This window comes from Gobius niger (genome assembly GCF_951799975.1).
Source record: "Gobius niger genome assembly, chromosome: 3".
NCBI lineage: Eukaryota > Metazoa > Chordata > Actinopteri > Gobiiformes > Gobiidae > Gobius > Gobius niger.
The window spans coordinates 25,953,464-25,971,933 of record NC_136854.1 but is presented as its reverse complement, the minus strand read 5'-3'; the positions used below and the strand labels follow the sequence as shown (position 1 = coordinate 25,971,933).

Here is an 18,470-nt window from a genome sequence, read left to right as displayed (position 1 = left end):
CTTAACGGCCCACTGATTGTTGAGTTTTTTCATCCCGTCTCCTTCCTGCAATACTTTCTCCATATAGTCGCGCAAGATGGCACCAACAAGGCTCTATGTGAAAACATTCAAAATGCTGACCACTTGCTTTGTCTGCAGAAAAAAAAAGACAAAATGCAGAGGTGGTGTCCCGGCATTTATTGGATTTTAGTTCTTTTTTTATTTCTTATATTTGTGTGAAATGGAAGATTGCAGCCACTACCTGTGATAAGTGTGTCCACGGGGTCCGGTAACTCAGGCCGATACATATTCTAGGATGTGTGAAACACTGAAAAACTGGCAATGCAACTGTTATGGGGGTTTTCAAAGATGTAAAGTGACCTATAGGGAGTGTAATTCTTCTCACTGCATGATATGCAGCAAAGTGCTCGTTTCAGTTTCTTTCCCACTTGGCATTTATTAATGATCAAGATGGTCCTAATGATATCATCCTGTCAATGCTACATTACCATTCTGCCATGATTTGGAGTTAAACGTTGGATCTAAGACAATGTAAAATAAACAATAAATAACTTATTTTATGTTTTTTTTTTTTCAGTATTACTTCAAAAAGAAACAACCCGGCAACCTTTCTTTTATGATGAAAAACCTGAAACTGAAGGCTTATATGTGCAAACAGACGACACAAACTAAATCAGTCCACAAATATGGATCTGAAGGTGGATATACTGGTCACAATCACAGGGTTTCCAACAATCTCTCCCTCAAGAAGCAATATATCCACCAAATCTCCTGACAATGCATGTTTTCTCAGAGGGAATAAGATACAATTGACGGGCTTAAAGACAAAGATCTAACACAAAGTTCCGGTCTCAAGGACAGTATTGAGCAGAAACACACAATAACTAGTGTGCATCCCATCAATCACGTATACAGTCTATTTTAAGCAATGCTCTCTCGATCATGTGTGGTTAAATTAACATGTCAATGTCAGCATGACTAGGGTGTGGGCAGGTAGCATGTCACCAAGATGTAAAATTGAAGTACTACTGTATATAAAGGGTAATTGTATCTTTGACCCCCTACCCACAGAGTGAAGGGCTCTCTTTCTTCACAATAATGGCCTCCTTTGTGCAGCACAAAGGAGACACGAATGGTTGGTGGTTTTAAGATGGCTAAAAATAGCCACACATTTGATTAATAAGGTCAAAATCCCCCAAAACATCTATAAAAAAATCTCGATGCAAGAAGCAGAAAGTGGAAGGAAGTTCGTGAAGAGGCTAACGGATGAGCGACATTTCCGCAGAAATGAAAAACTATGCATCTGTTGCTGCATCTGCTCAGATCCACTGAGCATGAATCAATGGCAAGACATTGGCTCGAGCCGCTAATCATTCACTGCTGAAGTTAATGCATGGAGATAATGTGATTCGCAGTCAAGCCAGATTATTCCGAAGCCTTCCACACTTTTCTGGACTAGTAGGAGAAATACAAAGACATATAATATAGTGCACGTGGTTGTGTTAGTGTTGTCATTGTGTCTTTTGATTTACTTTATTCCCAGTACTCGGTTTGTCCTCTAAATGTAAATATGATATAAATGACCAGTGAATTATGGGGCCTTTTGTGCGTAATTGGCCTTTTAGTGATCCAATGGCTGTATGAGTGGTCAGCAGGGCGCCTTTACTTTAGATCACGGTGGCCTCTACAATGCTTCAGGATCAACATGTAGCAGTGAAAACCTACTGGCAACCCTAAAAAACAATTGATCTTGGAGCATCATAGAGGCCACTGTGATGGAAAGTATAGGCGCCATGCTAAGCAGCCATACAGCCCAATGGTTCCATAATGCACCTTTAAATGAAGATAATTGATCTTGAATTTGTGTAGGTTTAGATTAGTCTGCAGTAGATAAGACAAAAGGTATTGGTGCAAATGAAACAAGCTGTGTTTCCACCTCTGGTAAAAGATTAGTATTATTCATTTTTTCTGCGTAATGGTACAAGTTCATGGATCTGTATTTATTCATCCTGATTATTTCTTCTCTCCTTTTTCCACTTCTCATCTAATGCATTTCTCAGATAAAAGTGACAGCAGTATCATCAATCAACCCCATGGTGCACCTCTGCTGCCTGGAGGGCCGCATGCGCCCTGACCTAATGGTATTACCATCATAATGCCCTGACAGCCATAAACATCGTCATGGTTACAGTTTTAACATCCAGGACAGACCAGTCTTGTGACTCATATATGGAGTTTCTATTTCGACTGCATTCTATTCTTTGTTTGAGTGACAAGCAACGAGCCCTGGGTTTGCCGTAACACAAAATTAAAGGTAACAAAACTATGCACAGAGGGTATATGCCATGCAAAATTGATGTGGATTTTAACCATATTTACTACTTTTATTACCTCATCACACACATACCTGGAGTAGTGTGTTTGCTTTATTCACACGTTATATAATTCACATGTTAATAATTCTGCCGTGCAATTTAGTCATTTTGTCTTGCTGAGTGCTTCAGTTTGTATTTCCTGAATTTTGTTGCAACATAGAATTTCTGAGCTTTTCTGCGCTCAAACTACAGTTATTACAGCGCCATTGATTTTTTGTGCCATACTAAAGACGAATGCCTGTATTTTCCATTTGCTATTTTCTGTCATTTTCTATCAGTATAACAAAGCAACATTTTCAAAACACGTTGCAAGAATTCTGACATAAATGGCAGAAGACTGGTGCATTCCTTTGCATTCTGCACATACGTGGCTTCTTTCCCTTATGTCAGGATAGACTAATGTTGATGGACACTGTGATTAAGACTCAGAGCGCCAACAGCTGTGCATGTGCGGGCCCACGATAAAGCACGTGGGAGAATGTGAGAGCTGACGGACGGACATGACTGGATTGGACGTTGATGCACTAGCCAGCGGGTAATGATAAGAACAAAAAAATCACACGGCTTAAGGTTTTATCCTGCCACGATTTGTATGAAATTGTAATTAGTATTCAAGCAGCTATAGGCAGTTCCTCAGCTTCCGCTATAAGTGAAGTATCTGCCAACCATCTCTCTCATCTGCTTATACTTAATCAATACCGCTGCTTCATTCAATATGACTCTTCTTCACATGACAGATTTGTGCTAGTGCTATCTGAAGCTAACGCTACCAAAGCTAGGTCATTTCAGTAACAAAAATATATGTAGAAGAATAAATTCTTGGCTATTTAATTCTATTTACTGTGTGAAATGTTATGTGGTGTGGCATTAACCCTTTAATGTTACCCCCACAAATAAAAAAAACAATAAAAAGCTATTTTCCAACCATTTGGGGGACAAGCAACCTTTTTTTTAATATATATATACCGGTCCAAACCTGATCTAAATCAGTCAAAACTGGTCTAAACCAGTAAGAACCAGTCCAAACTTGATCTAAAAGAACCAGTCTAAACTTGATCTAAACCAATCCAAACCAGCATAAACTGTATAAACCAGTCTATACTTCAATTAAACCAGTCTATATTTGATCTAAACCAGTCTAAACTTGATCTAACCAGTCTAAACTTGATCTAAACCAATCCAAACCAGCATAAACTGTATAAACCAGTCTATACTTGATTTAAACTAGTCTATATTTGATCTAAACCAGTCTAAACTTGATCTAAACCAGTCCAAACTTGATCTAAACCAGTCCAAACTTGATCTAAACCAGTCTAAATTTGGTCTAACCAGTCTAAACTTGATCTAAACCAGTACAAACCAGCATAAACTGTATAAACCAGTCTATACTTGATTTAAACCAGTCTATATTTGATCTAAACCAGTCTATACTTGATCTAAACCAGTCCAAACTTGATCTAAACCAGTCTAAACTTGATCTAAAACAGTCCAAACTAGCATAAACCAGTCTATACTTGATCTAAACCAGTCCAAACCAATCCAAACCAGCCTAAACCAGTCCAAACTCCAACCCTTATCTAAACTGGATATTTTGAGTATTACACACTTGGTAGAAAATGATAGAGATAGGCAGAATTAGAAACAACCCATGATTCAATAAAGTGTGCTCTACCAAACGGTTGAGCACACTATTAAAGGGTAACAGATATGATTTTAATAGATATGAAATAATAAACATTGTGTAACATTGTGAGACAGGCTCAGTGTGTAGGTATTGTAGTGGAAGCAAGAGTGGCCATAGTTTCTATTACTCACTTATAACCAGGAAGTTTCTTTGTGCCTTTTGCCAAGACATTTTAACCCCTGGATCAGAATGTGGAGAGTAAATGAACAATGGTCCACTATTGAGGAGCTTGTCCAACTTGTAAAGCTCCAAGCCATCATTACTTTCTGTCAAAACACCGTCAACCCAATGAAGATTATCGTCGCATTATGTACATTTCTCACCTTCCTCACCCCATATGGCGATAGAAAATAATACAAAAGTATCTCATAATAGAAAATGTCAAACACCTGGACAACGTTTGCAAGATTATAACAATTTATCAAGCCATCAGCCGGAAATTATAGCCAGCTCTTTGTCCTCTATCTCACAGTTAATATCTTGGCATATTTATATAAGACCGTGATTCATTTGTTTCCTCCTCCTTCCTGTCACTACTTCCTTCTTCCATTTATTGCTAATGGCCTATAATTTGCACTTCTGATGTGCACCCATTTACAGTAATTCATCGCTCTTGTGCCGTGCACCATCTAATTTGTCTACATAGAATTTTACCTTTTATCCTTTCATTCTGTATCACTTGTCGTCCTTCCTTATCTCTGGGCTCTCTCGATTTGCATCTCTGTTGCTTTGAGTTTTAGAAGTCATTTAGCGACGCATTAGCTGTCAATGGTACGATGAAGATGCACATGTGGAATTCTTCAAAATGCTTTACACACTGTGCACAGTTTCTAGGACAACTTAAGATGATATCGTCCCTGATTACTTAGTTTTACCTTTCTAGAAATAATGTATTGTTGTTGTTGTTTCCTTTCCAGCTCCTAGTCAAACAGATATTTTAAGAGGAGGATGTACGTGTTCATCCTCTTTAATCATCTCTCAACTGGCTCTAAATTCATCCAAACTAAATTCATGCACTTTCCCGGATCCACACTAAATGGTGACATCACTGAAAAGGTTCCTTGGGATTAATGTCACTGTCCTTGGTTGGACAGCAAAGTGTCTTATAAAACCCATATATTGTCTGTGTTCCCAAAAACATAAAAACACAAATCAGGTTTGTTTTCTGGAATAAAGCCTGCTCTTCAATTGACATTAGACACACTTTAACTGACTCCATTCAACGAGTAATAATCTAAAATCATTCCTATTAATATCTATAGGTACCATACTCATAATTGTCATTCATGGAAAGATTGGATGTATTTCATTAAAAACCCGTAGACTATACAATCACATTTTAATCCATAAAACAGTGTCAAAACCTCCTCCCTATCTCACCTCCTAGATTCAATTTAACCTCGCCTCACCAGGGCCCAAGAGCGTCTTAATTTGGCTGTGCCACAAGTTCACACTGAGCTTCGGGACAGCGGTTCTGAATTCATCATGAAATTCTCTCGACTGAGGATTGCCTTAAAGTGAATTGAGAATGCTTGACTGCTCTACTTGTGTTGATTGCTGTAACCGCTGTGTCCAGGTCATTGATGTACACAACATCGGTGGGTCCCAAAGTGGGGGTCGGGACCACAGAGCTGGGGGTCCCGAGATGTTTAATTTATGTATATGGTATATAAAAAAGATAGCGTGCTAAATATAATTCTCAGTAAAAACAAACAAACAAAAAAAACATTAAAAAGATTTGTGAATTTGGATCAAATAACAAAGAAAACAATATAAATACATATGACCTAACCAGATTTTAAATGCCATTTGCTTTATTTGTATCTATTTAAAAAAAAAAAAAATTACAATGGGGGTCCCATATTGTTTACGAATAAATGTAACAGTTTAAGCTGCTTGAGCTCACTTGTATGAGATTTCGATCTCAAAGGAACTTCCAGATTAATGGAAGAGTTTTTGTGTCATCAAAATGTGAATTTTAAATGTCTTAGTCTAGTAAAAAAATCTGAAAAAGGGCTCCGTTAACACTTTTGTGGTTCCGGAATGTTAGGGGTTGGCAACCTTGTTTTTATGTTAATATAAGATGTTGGGAACATATTTCATGAATATGCCAATCGCGTATCGCCTTCGTTTGTTTTTTATTGAAGAAATAAGAAGAGAATGTTTACCAAAAAGTTGCACCTTAAATCATGCACTATCTGTCAGATAAAATGAAATATCTGCAATATTAAACAAGATTTTTTCATGAAATTTGCACTGTATGTGTAGTTTGACAATATCTCACTTCACAGGAAATCTTAGGTTTATAAATTTAAAAATAAACAAATTATGTCAGTTTTTTCATAGTGGAAACAAGATGGCTGCCATAACTGAACTGGCTGATAGTCAGTTCAATTGTTGTATCTTCAAAACGATACCAGATTTTCTGAAATAATTTACACTGTATATACACTATATCAGCCTCATGAAGTGTGCAACATTCCATCTTCATCGGTTAATGAATCAATAAATTACATTAAATTTAATCTGTGAATGTTAGCTGAAATGGCTCATTTCCATCGATGTACTGTTGTCACATAAATTGAAATATTGTCAACATGAAATTAGATTTTCTCATGAAATTTGCACTGTATGTGTAGTTTGACATGATATCACTTCACAGGAAAGTTTTGCTTTATAGGTTTAAAAATAAACTAATTATGTCAGTTTTTTCATAGTGGAAACAAGATGGCCGCTGTAACTGAACTGGCTGATACTCAGTTCAATTGTTGTATCTTCAGAATTATGCCAGATTTTCCGAAATAATTTACACTGTATATAGACTATATCAACCTAATGCAGTATGCAACATTTCATCTGCATCGGTTACTGCATAAATAAATTACATGAAATTTAATGGGTGAATGTTAACCAAAATGGCTCATTTTCATCATGTACTGTTGTCACATAAAATTAAATATCTTCAATATAAAATAAGATTTTCTCATGAAATTGGCATAGTGTGTGTGGTTTGATGTGATACTATCAACTCTCAGGAAATTTCGGCCTTACAGGTTTGAAAATCAACAAAATATGTGAGTTTCATTAGTTGAAGAAGTAAGATGGCCGCCATAACTGAAACGACTGCTATTCAGTAAAAATGTAATATCTTCGAAATTATACCAGATTTTCAGATGAAAATCTTACAGTATATAGAGTTAATCCACCTAAAGCTGTGTGCAAAATTTATCTTCATACATTAATGTATATGGAAATCAAATGAAATTGAATTTGAGTCTAATTATACTATGTAAAGAGAACACAGCACAGAGAAGCTTTGCCCCTCAGAAAAACTCACTCTGTGACCAACATGTCTCACAAACATTGTTTCGGTGGTGATGATGTTTGAATGTGTTAGTGTGAGGCTGTTTCTAAAGGTGGTCGATCGGCCATTGGCACAATATCACCAATAGTCTCCCTCAGACCAGTTGTGGCTGTGTGATAGTGTATAGAGTCAAATGACCACACATCACATACAGCTTTATGCATGAATGCAGCGTAAGAATTTGATCTGAACAATGGGTACTCTAAGTAAAAATATAAAATACAGAATGCAGGATTATTCTTAATGAATACATGAAATATACAACTTATTTCTAGTCACAAGTATCATCAGCTTTTAGGGCATTTTGATGAATACGTCCATATCCACCTGTGCTTCTCACATCATTTGCTTCTGCATTTTGCTTTATTACAGCAGTTGCATTGGCATTGTGTTATTTTAATATATATACCAGGAATTACACTTTCATTAAACAAACATGGAACTTTATTCCCATTTTTGGACAATGGGCAAACTTTATGATGGACTAATCTCTGTCTCTAGGCGTTAACTGGCTAGAAATAAAATTAGATTTTGACCTGTCGAAAAATTTTCTATAGTTTTTCTCCTACTCCAGACAGATAGGGAGTAGCCACACCCTGCTTTTTGACTTATTGGACTTTGAACTTTGATTGAGTACTGTCCAAGGTTCGCACAGACTGCTAGAATCCTAATCACTCATAGTGAGCTTCCGTAGCTTAAAGGGACTTGATGCAAGTTAGCCATTTTATACTCACTACTGTCACCTCAGGTCATACATGTAACTGCACCTTCTATATGAAGCTCGTGTATGATGGCAATTCAGATATCTGTGAAATGCATGCTTTGAATCTTTTTAACAGTGAAATAACACATTTGATTCTTTTTCAGTCACTGAATTTCAGTCACGGAATAATCACTGCTCATTTTTTGAAGAATTTTAAGTTGAAAAGGAAATGTTCACCTTTTTTAAGTATTCACTGTATTAATTGTCAACACATCCAATCAACAGTTGAAATTCAGCATGTCAAATTTGCCGTAGAAAAACCCTTAAAATTGGGTTGGATTGGATACATTCAGAGTGTGAAATTCGCAGTGAAAAAATTTACCCAGAACATCCTGGACATCAAGGCATGAGCAATCGATCCTGGATGCCTGAGCGCTGAGGCGCAGGATGTTTCCTATTGGTTTGATTGGTCCCTTTGCTGATGATCCAGAATTTTCGCTGCAAATTTCACTCTATTTGAAGTGTGATTGTTTGATTTTTTCACACTGAATTTAGACTATTTGAAATTTGAAATAATTGAAATAATATACACAATAGTGTATATTTTCAATGTGAATTGTTTTTATTTTGAATTGGAAACACTTTGATTTATGTGTTGAATATTCAGTGTCAAAGACAAAAAAATATTCAACATGTTATGTCAGTGTTAAAAAAAAAAATTCTAAGCAAAAAATTCTGAATGTGAATGTTAAAGACATTTAACATTCACATTCTGATGACACAAAAGAAATCTCCCATACAGATTAAATAAACCAATCTAATGAATGCAATCCAACCTTGTTCTCTTTGTGCATCCTTTTTCTGTTGTTCCGTGTGAAGCGATGTGTGTGACAGACAATGCCACAGTGGCTTTGACTGAATATTTACACACACACTACAAAGCGTGGCCTGTTTGCATTTGCTTTGTATGTGACCAGGCTACAACACTAAGCCAACATGACTGCGTGTGCTCTGCGCAGGCTGTAGCTTTGTTGGTCTGGAGAGGCTGCCATTCCTCTCTGTCAGAGTGGCCATTCAGGTGTTTCAGTCACGAGATAGATCTTCTCTCTCCTACACACACAACGAATGCAGCACAAAAAGGGAAAGGAGAACACGCATGGCCTGAAAATCACAAAAATGCGGCTCAGCTCCACGGGCCAGCAGACTCACACGGGGACACAGTGAACATAAACAACGCGAACACACATGAACACACACCAAAACAAGGCAGGTGTGCAGCCAGCCGATCACAGCTGGGCAGATTTATGAGGGGGTCCAGGTCCACGTTAGAATGGAAACTTAAAAAGTATCCACAGCTATGGCTTATAAAAAAAGTACAGTTTCAACTGAACTATTGGCCCAGCTGACAATACAATAATAATAATAACAACAGTTGTTTTTTTATTGCTTTGGAGACATTAAAAACTGACAGATATGTTATTTCAGTGCAAATTCTGATTCACTTTTTCCAACTTTTGATGTCTATGGAATATGCAACATGAAGAAAGGTGTGAAAGTGTAAAATGTTAGAAGTGATGCAAACCCAACATCCCAAATGCATTTCTAACATCCCCATTCTCCGCAGGGATGACTTTATCAGCATGTTTCACTGTCAGGGTCTGTTAGAGTAATGCTAACAAAATCTAGCCTGCAAGCTTGCTTTATTGCTTTATATATGGAGAATCTAACTTTTTTTTCTCTTTCTTTTTTTTTTACAAACCACTGCATATTCAATACATAGAGGGAGGACAAAACATAATTCCTTCCACTAAAGAATGGGTGTAGGGCTGTTAAATTAGAAGAAAACAAAGAAAGGCCAGGGTTGGTGCCAGTACTGACCACATTTGTTCTTTAGTGTGATTTGTGGGTGGAATATTTCTGAAGAGGCAAAAAAAAAAACGGGCTCGAAATGTTGATTCATATAGACATCCAGTGTGCAGAGCTTTGTCCTAAACAATGTCAAATTCTCGGGAGTGTCCTTGACAGGTTAAACTATAAAAAGCACTCCCATGTTGTCCTCCTTATATACAGGCACCACCTTTCTGAACTCTCTCTGTGTGCTCATTTATCCTGACCACAAACCCAACTGCCTCGGAGCCCTGGCTCCAAACTTCATTATGGGATGTTTAACAATTGAACATGGCTGGCTGTGGTTTCTCTGGCATGCACCTACCCAATGACAGCGTGTGTCCTTGGTCATGCAAAGACCCTGTTTAAGAAAGCTTAATGGGCTGATTCCTATAACTGTCTCTATTTATAGAGGCTCCATAGTGAAAAGTTGTTATAATTTGTCTCTGTCAGGCTCTATCTACAACCAAAGATGTCTTTTTGCTTTTTCCAAGGCCTATGAGACTAATTAGTCGATGAAGGAATTGGAGAGGGAAAACGAAGACAGAAAAGTACAAGAGACAGAGAGAATATAATGAGTAGAAAACAAGTAGGTGTAGGAGACACCTTGAAATAATGCTTGACTGGCAGGTCCACTGCCCTCACGCTCCTGAACGGACAGTGCACCCAAGAGTAGAGAAGCTTCTCATAATTGTATCAGCAATGCTATATCGGCCTTTAGTGAATAATTAGAGACATATTGACATTTGAAAAATACCCAAGTGCTCAATGATGTTTGAAAGTGATCCTCATGTGGACAAACACTTCTAGGTGAACAGGCACTGTTTAGGCAGCGAGGCATTAAACATAAGCTGACTTGTCTATCATTACAGTCCCAAAAGCAACATAGTGCAAGACTCAATACAACTGATCTTGCGTATTTGGGAGTACCATATTCTCTGTAAGCCTTTTTGGTCTCTTTAGCTTCTAACTTTTAATTCCTTTCCCCAGCATTCTTCTCGTTCTGTCAATGTGTTGATTTGTTTTGGCTTCTCTTGTATTCCCCCTTCCCTGGCACAGTGTCCTGCTGAGTCACTATCTGTCAGTCAACAGCCTCTACTGTTAAGCGGCACCAACAACCCAAGGTTTTCCTTTTCCTTCCTTCTGAAGAGACAGATACTGTGGGGAGAAAACTGTGCTCATCATGATGCTGTCTTGCCTCCATTCCACACGGAAAGTACCAAAAAAGTTTATTGCCCTCTTCCATCGGGTCTTTTGTCCCCCTGACTACACTTTCTATTGTTTACCTGATCTTGATAGATGCCTTTGGACAAGATATGTTTCTTTGATTCAGGTGTCAGTGACAATACAACATACAGAGTAGCTTAGGAATTAAAAATGATTATCAACGCAAACAGTCAGTGCCAACATAAGAAAGAGATGGTTGAATTGAGTGGCGTTAAACCCGACGCAGGGCCACATGGCGAGAGGCGCACAGATGAATTCCAAGGGCAGACACACTTTGAGCGCAAAGTGATGGACGCCTGCTGAAAGTGCTCTTCGCCCCGCTCATGTGTGTGTGTGTGTGTGTGTGTGTGTGTGTGTGTGTGTGTGTGTGTGTGTGTGTGTGTGTGTGTGTGTGTGTGTGTGTGTGTGTGTGTGTGTGTGGGTGGGTGGGTGGGTGTGTGTGTGTGTTTGTGTGAGGGGGGCAGTTGTGTGTTTGGTGTGTGAGTAAATCTCGCGTGGTGACAGAATGAGCACACAGGCGTTATGGCTGTGCTCAGTGAGCCGACCTCCTCCATCATCACCACCTCCAGCACATATCACCACCTCGCACAGATGCTGGGGGTCCCACCATGACTTTCAGCTGACTCCACTGACCTGTCTGGCTCCCTTTATATTTATCTAAACATTGGATCAAAGAACCACCCATTTCTTCAACAACTTATTTCATGAAGCACCCTGCAGTCAACCCACTTCATGGCGCTCTGTGTTAAAAAGAAATGAGAAAAGCAAAGATTTGAAATAAGATATTTGCCTGACAAGACGGTAATGGAAGCTTGTTCTAGAGTTCGGCACCACAGAGTAAAAAAAATCTCAAAATAAAAGGGGAAAATTACAGAAATTGTAAAACTCGATATTGGGTTTTCAAGTACAAAAGAGGTGCAAATTAAGGGTCAAAAGCACTTGTGGCTAGATGTGTATGAATTCAAGGAAAAAACAACATTTATTTCAATAGATAGATACAAGAGGTAAAATGAAACACACATAAATCAAGCAAAATACGCTAAGCAGATCAAGTGCACCTGAAATTCCTTCCCATGGCCCTTACCATAATCTCCACATCTCTCTAATCCATTCCTTTGCTGCAGGCCCCTCTTGCCATCATTCACGCTCTCTGACTGCCATCCTAATGGAGTTGTGTATTGTCAGCGCCCAGCAGCCATATTCACGACTGCCTTTCACAGCTCAGACCAAAGAGTCTGTGTGTCTGAGTGATGTGTGTGATGTATGTCCAGCAGTTCCTCATGTCCAAGTCTGTCTATGGAGAACTCATACATCAGCCCCTTGCACCCCCCCTGGCTCCAGACACATAATGGAGAAAAAGGGAGAGTTGTCCACCACAGAGCAAGACAGAAGCGAACCAAGCAAGTGAGTGAGATAACAAAGTCTGTCTTCACAAAACTTAGTAAAACATGCATTAAAGATGCAGGATTGTAAACGTTTAGCTACATTTTCAGGACCATGGACAGTTCAGACTGGCGCACAGCATGTAGCTGTCCATGGTGCTGAAGCAAATCCTGAGTTATGCTGTGTTTTGTGAGCAATAACATCTTATAAAAGCAGTCTATGAGTTAAAGGCATATGCATAATTGTAAGACAAAGACAAATTTGGACGTACTAAGACTTTTATGCTAATGGAAATTTTAATACAAATAACATCATTTTCTGCTTTATACCTTGACATTTATCAACATGCCTTTCTGGCCTTGAACATGAAGAGTAGGTAGAGAAACAGCACTTTCTCAACAGGAGAATGTACCGCATGTGCAAGGCTATACTTTATTCACTATAGACTGCTTTGTTCAAGGACAACCTTGACAGTCAAGGCTCTATTGGCTTTCAGCCACTTTGACTTACAGTGGAGCTTGGTACTGTATTGGAACATGAAGTCAGAAGGTTACATATGCACTGAACAATGGACAAATTGCTGCAAATCTCAATTCTCCCATATGCACTTCTGTTTGTGTGAGTGTCAGCAGAGTCATACACAGGATCGAGTTTAAACGCTGACATGGGACCAGGGCCAGATGGTCAAAAAATGAGCAAAAGCCGAGGTCACAGCGGAGGACAAAATGATCCTGCGTGTATGTGAGTTTGTATAGTGTAGCATGGGGAGTCTACTCAAGTCGAAAGGTACCTGCTAATCTCTTCCTTCATTTGCTTGATATTAACATATGTGTAGGGTTAACATAATTGCATGGACACCATTTTTCTAAAAGAACACATGTTACGTGATGCCAAATCAGATTCATTTCACTTTGTTCACACACAAAGAGCACAAAATGATACCATTTTTGTAAAGCAATTTGGATTACTGTACGAATTCTGCTCTCTATGATAAGACTTCCATTGCTCATAATCCATTATTTTATAAGAGCGGAACTGAGGGGTTTAACAAGAAGACAACTGCTCTCTCAGTGATATACTATCAAAGACAGAGGGGCATGGACTAAAAATGTGCCCAAACATCCCACCACTAGTGATATAGTCACATTGATCCACTGTGCTAGAATCTGGACAATAGAATAGAATAGAATAGAATAGAATAGAATAGAATAGAATAGAATAGAATAGAATAGAATAGAATAGAATAAACTGTAAAATCTGTTTGTTCAACGCATCCTGTGGTCAAGTGGTAAAAACTGTTGTTTTGTATAAGGAACACTTTTCAACCTCAGCATCATGTGACCATTTGACTGACTATATGTGCTACAGTATCTTCACCTTTTTTCATCCAGAACTGTCTATAACAGCTGACATGCCAAAAAAACGGTGGGAAGAAAGAAAGAAAGAAAGAAAGAAAGACAGAAAGAAAGAAAGAAAGAAAGAGAGAAAGAAAGAAAGAAAGAAAGAAAGAAAGAAAGAAAGAAAGAAAGAAAGAAAGAAAGAAAGAAAGAAAGAAAGAAAGAAAGAAAGAAAGAAAGAAAGAAAGAAAGAAAGAAAGAAAGAAAGAAAGAAAGAAAGAAAGAAAGAAAGAAAGAAAGAAAGAAAGAAAGAAAGAAAAGAAAGAAAGAAAGAAAGAAAGAAAGAAAGAAAGAAAGAAAGAAAGAAAGAAAGAAAAGAAAGAAAGAAAGAAAGAAAGGACTCTTCACATTTATGATCTCATCAGTTTTATAAAAGTGTCAGTTGTCTCTTAACTAAAGTCACCCCCAACTGTGGGCTGAATAGACGAGGAGGGGTACGCCACCACAGCGAGAGCAGCCCAAGAGAAGAATGGGGACAAAACAAAAATAGCCGTGCAAATGAGATTGAAGAGTTCTGAGAGAGATGGGATGAGCTGAGAAGCTAAATGCAAGAGGAGGACGTCATGAGACAAAGCACACGGGATGAGGGATGGGTGGAAACTCCTGTCCCGGGACTGCGAGTGTGTGACAGCCATGTGATCTAAGGTCTGAGGTGTCACAACACTGCCTGTGCGGTGATAGCAAGTCATTCATCATCCGCATCTGGAGCCCTAGCAACAGCGCACAGAGACAGAAGCTGCAAACACAAAGTGAATCTGTTACCTCAGCTCTCCTCCTTTTACTTTCTGATCATTTATTTTCTGGTCTCCCCCTGGCCCGTACTGTTCCTCACGCCCTCAACTTGTGTCCCTGAAGATTTTCTATCTCACCCTCACTGCTGGAAGTGCCTCTTCTGAAAAACAGATTAAGTAGAATACCAGCATTTCATGTTCTCTCTTTGAACATGATTTGTAAAAAAAAAAAATTATGAATAAAAAACTATAATAAATATTATATTGAAATGTGCTGTGTGACACAATGAGACAATTTTGCTCAAGTAGGTTTTCTGTGTGTCCAAACTTAACAATTGATTGAGTTGAGAGGATGGTTCACTTCAGTTATGAGGCTTCTTCTCACTCTTGTCTTTGACCCTGCATAGTCATTTAAGAGTGGTTAAATATGCGAGCTAGAGGTAGCTCCTGAGAGGAGTGGTCAGGACTGCCATAACCCCACCTACTACTTGTTTTTACAGTATCACTATTTAGAACAGTCTTTGTTATAGAATGGGGCGAAACTGAGAGTTGCATTATCTGAGTACTGCCGCTCCAGTGATTTCAGGAGCCCTTTGTATTAGTCATAGTTTATCGTTTGTAAGCTCCTAGATAGATGCGGTATATGTTGCAATAATAACACCATCCATGTGTCTGGTTAAGGTTAGGCACAAGTCGGGCATGAATACAGTTAGGAAAAGGGTTTGGGTCTTATATAGGTTCTAAAATTGTCAAGCCATTCCCAACGTCAGGGACATTGTGGTATCGCTTTAGATTAAGGTGTGCTTATTAAGTATTAATAAGCATTAGTAATCATTTTAGGGTCAGGGGTAAGGGTTATGGTTAGGGTTAGGTTTAGGGTTGGCTATTAATTATCATTAATGGCCTATTAGTATGTTAAAGGAATAGGCCACCGTTTTTACATACTGAGATATGTTCTTACCTAACCTTAGACGAGTTAATATATACCCGTCTGGTCTTTGTCCAGTACGTGCAGTAGTAACAGAGAGCTATCGGCTAAAACTTGACGCTTCTTCAACTGTTCTCTGCTAGCTCTCTACAAGTCACGCAGCTTCTATTGACGGAAGTGAGCGGGGGGAAGTCTTTAGGAGTTACTGCGCGGACGTTGTGCTCCTCGTATCATTACGCCTCACAATATAGTACCCCTTTTTATCTGCTTATAAAATCGACATGTTACATTTCTGTGTAAATATACTTCGCATGAAAACACTTCACGTAACTTTATTTAAATAGGGAACACGTGGAAGAGCTTGGTAGCTTCTATCGTGAGCATTTTTGGAGCTATATGACATGTGGGAGAGGCTGCGTATGTGCTCCGTTTGCGTGACAGAGCGCACGGACAAAGACCAGACGGGGATATATTAACTCGGCTAAGGTTAGGTAAGAACATATCTCAGTATGTAAAAACGGTGGCCTATTCCTTTAACAGATAAAAGTATATAAGCAGGATGTTACTACTTTACAAGCATATTATTAAGGCTTATTAATACCTTATTAATACTTAATGAGCACATCTTAATATAAAGCGTTACCAAAAAATCTCCCAGGGCCCCCGAAACTAAATTTGTCCTCTGCCTTTGACCCATCCTTCGACGCCGCTGGGATGACCCGTAAGGAGCAGTGTGCGGCGGCAGATGTGGAGCCAGGCTGATGGTGAGAATGACCTGGCTGGAGGATTCACCTATTGTACATGTTTTTAGTGGCACCTGGAGGAAAGCTACGCAGGCACTGGGAGAGCATGCAAACTCCACACAGAAAGGCCCCATGTCCAGGTCGGAATCGAACCCAGGACCTTCTAGTTGTGAAGCACCAGTGTTAATAAAAAGTGTTCAAAAAGTGTTACTACAAATATTCATGCTATTTATAACAAATTGTAACCGCCGTGCCATGTGTTATCCTTAATTGTATTCTTGTATAAGCAGAGTCAAACAGCTCACTGCTCATCAATTTGGTTAAATGGTAGAAACAAAACAAAATCTCAAAACAGCCAGAGAAAAATGAATGTACCAAGATGGGACATTTGTCTTGCCAGCCAGAGAGGAGACGCAAAATTAGAAAAAACATTGTGTGTGTGTGTGCGTGTGTGCGTGCGTGTGTGTTTACTTGGCTGTGTTGCAAAGCTGTCCAACTACAGTATCAAAATGAAGACAGAGCTGTGTATTCTCAAATCAGATTTACTTTACAGGGGGCTGACAGATGAGCTATAGACAATAAGAAGTGTCTTGTTCCAGTATGTGCTTTTACAAGACAAGAATTATGTGTACTGTAAATGGTGAGCGGGCAAGGAACCTTTAGCACCACCGCGTGCACAGCGACAGGCAGCGTTCACAGTGTTTAGGAATTTGATGTCATCATTTCCGACTGAGGCCTACATTGTGGGATCATGGAAGACAAAAGGCCCTCATTGTGGGACATAAAGATGTTCCAATGGGCAAAGCAGAGTCTGAGGCATGATGATATAATAAAAGTCCTTTGTTAAACTGGAGACACCAATGATAATAGACTTTTATTTTATCATCAGATCGCCTCAGACTATTCTTTGCTTCACGCCATAAGTGCCTTTTTCTTCCATGTTCCCATTTTATGTAGCCGTTGTCCTAGAAAAGCACCTGAACGTCTGATTTTGGACCCTCTGATGCACTCACCCTCATCCAATTTTGAGGCCTATATTACTTTGTGGGCTGGAAATTTGCATATTGAGACTTATTTTTGTGAGGGATTGAGTTCACAGATTTGTCATATTAAACTTTGTGGTTGAAAAAGGACACTATTCTTTTTTTATATATATATCAGAGTGGGGGAAAAAACGTCTTTGTTTTTATTTTGTTTACAGTGAAGACATTGAACTTTATGCCTGGTTTTCTTTACGCCCAGTAATTACAGAGATATTAAGGTCAAAACACTCACACTCCTACTTCTGTCAATAATAATGTGTTATTTTAGAGCAGCATTTACAATAGCGCAGCTTCAAGAATGTTAGGTAACGCTGTATATTAAGGTGTGCTTGTTAATTTTTAATAAGGAATTACTTTTATCTAAAGCGATACAGAATGTTATAATGTCTCGTAAACACAACCTACTAACTCCGCCAACACCGTCACACATGAAATAGTTTCAAGTATTTATCCTGGAATCGTCATATGATTAATAGCGCAAAATGAGCCGGAAGCAACGGAACACGAGCATCTCTATAGGGACAAATCATTCACAAGTTCATCATCTGCAGGTTATTGGCTTAATTAACATGAATGAGAGGGCTGTAATGAAAATGATTCTCCCTGTCAGTCCCTGGGATCATTCAAGTGCTGAGCTAATTTTGAGGAGCATCTGAGCATGCAGGCAACAGCAAACACTGTGCACGCTCAGACGAGCACTTACCATCAGTCACTGTCACCGTTTTCTGATGCTTAACTGCTTTATTGGTATGCTGCCTGCACTGTTCATTTATAGGAAATTGGACCAGCTAGATTAGTCACAATTAGAAAATCTCAGAAGCTGCATTTCTTTGAGTTATATAATGCAACTTGCAAAAAACAAATTCTATAACAAATGCTCTGAAATGTAAATACATAATCTAATTGCTATCGGGAAAACAACTGCAAATAAATATTGTCCTGCCTTGTCATAAATACTGCTAACTAACAAAAGCAAGTCCAAGGACAGTGTGCTTCTGTAAATGA

The 18,470-nt window shown here is 38.7% G+C and overlaps 1 protein-coding gene across 2 annotated transcripts in view; it reads right to left on the bottom strand.

Moving 5' to 3' along the window:
- Nucleotides 1-18,470, bottom strand: part of LOC306961240 (zeta-sarcoglycan-like) — a 285,411-nt gene that overhangs the window by 124,615 nt on the left and 142,326 nt on the right. Inside the window, exon 1 of one of the 2 annotated variants that reach the window (XM_079553907.1) lies at nucleotides 14,783-14,905. The exons of the other annotated variant lie outside the window; for it this stretch is intronic. The gene's annotated coding sequence lies outside the window, so the exon portion shown is untranslated. Of the gene's footprint in view, nucleotides 1-14,782; nucleotides 14,906-18,470 lie in introns of those variants that run through there. 2 annotated transcript variants of the gene reach the window in all.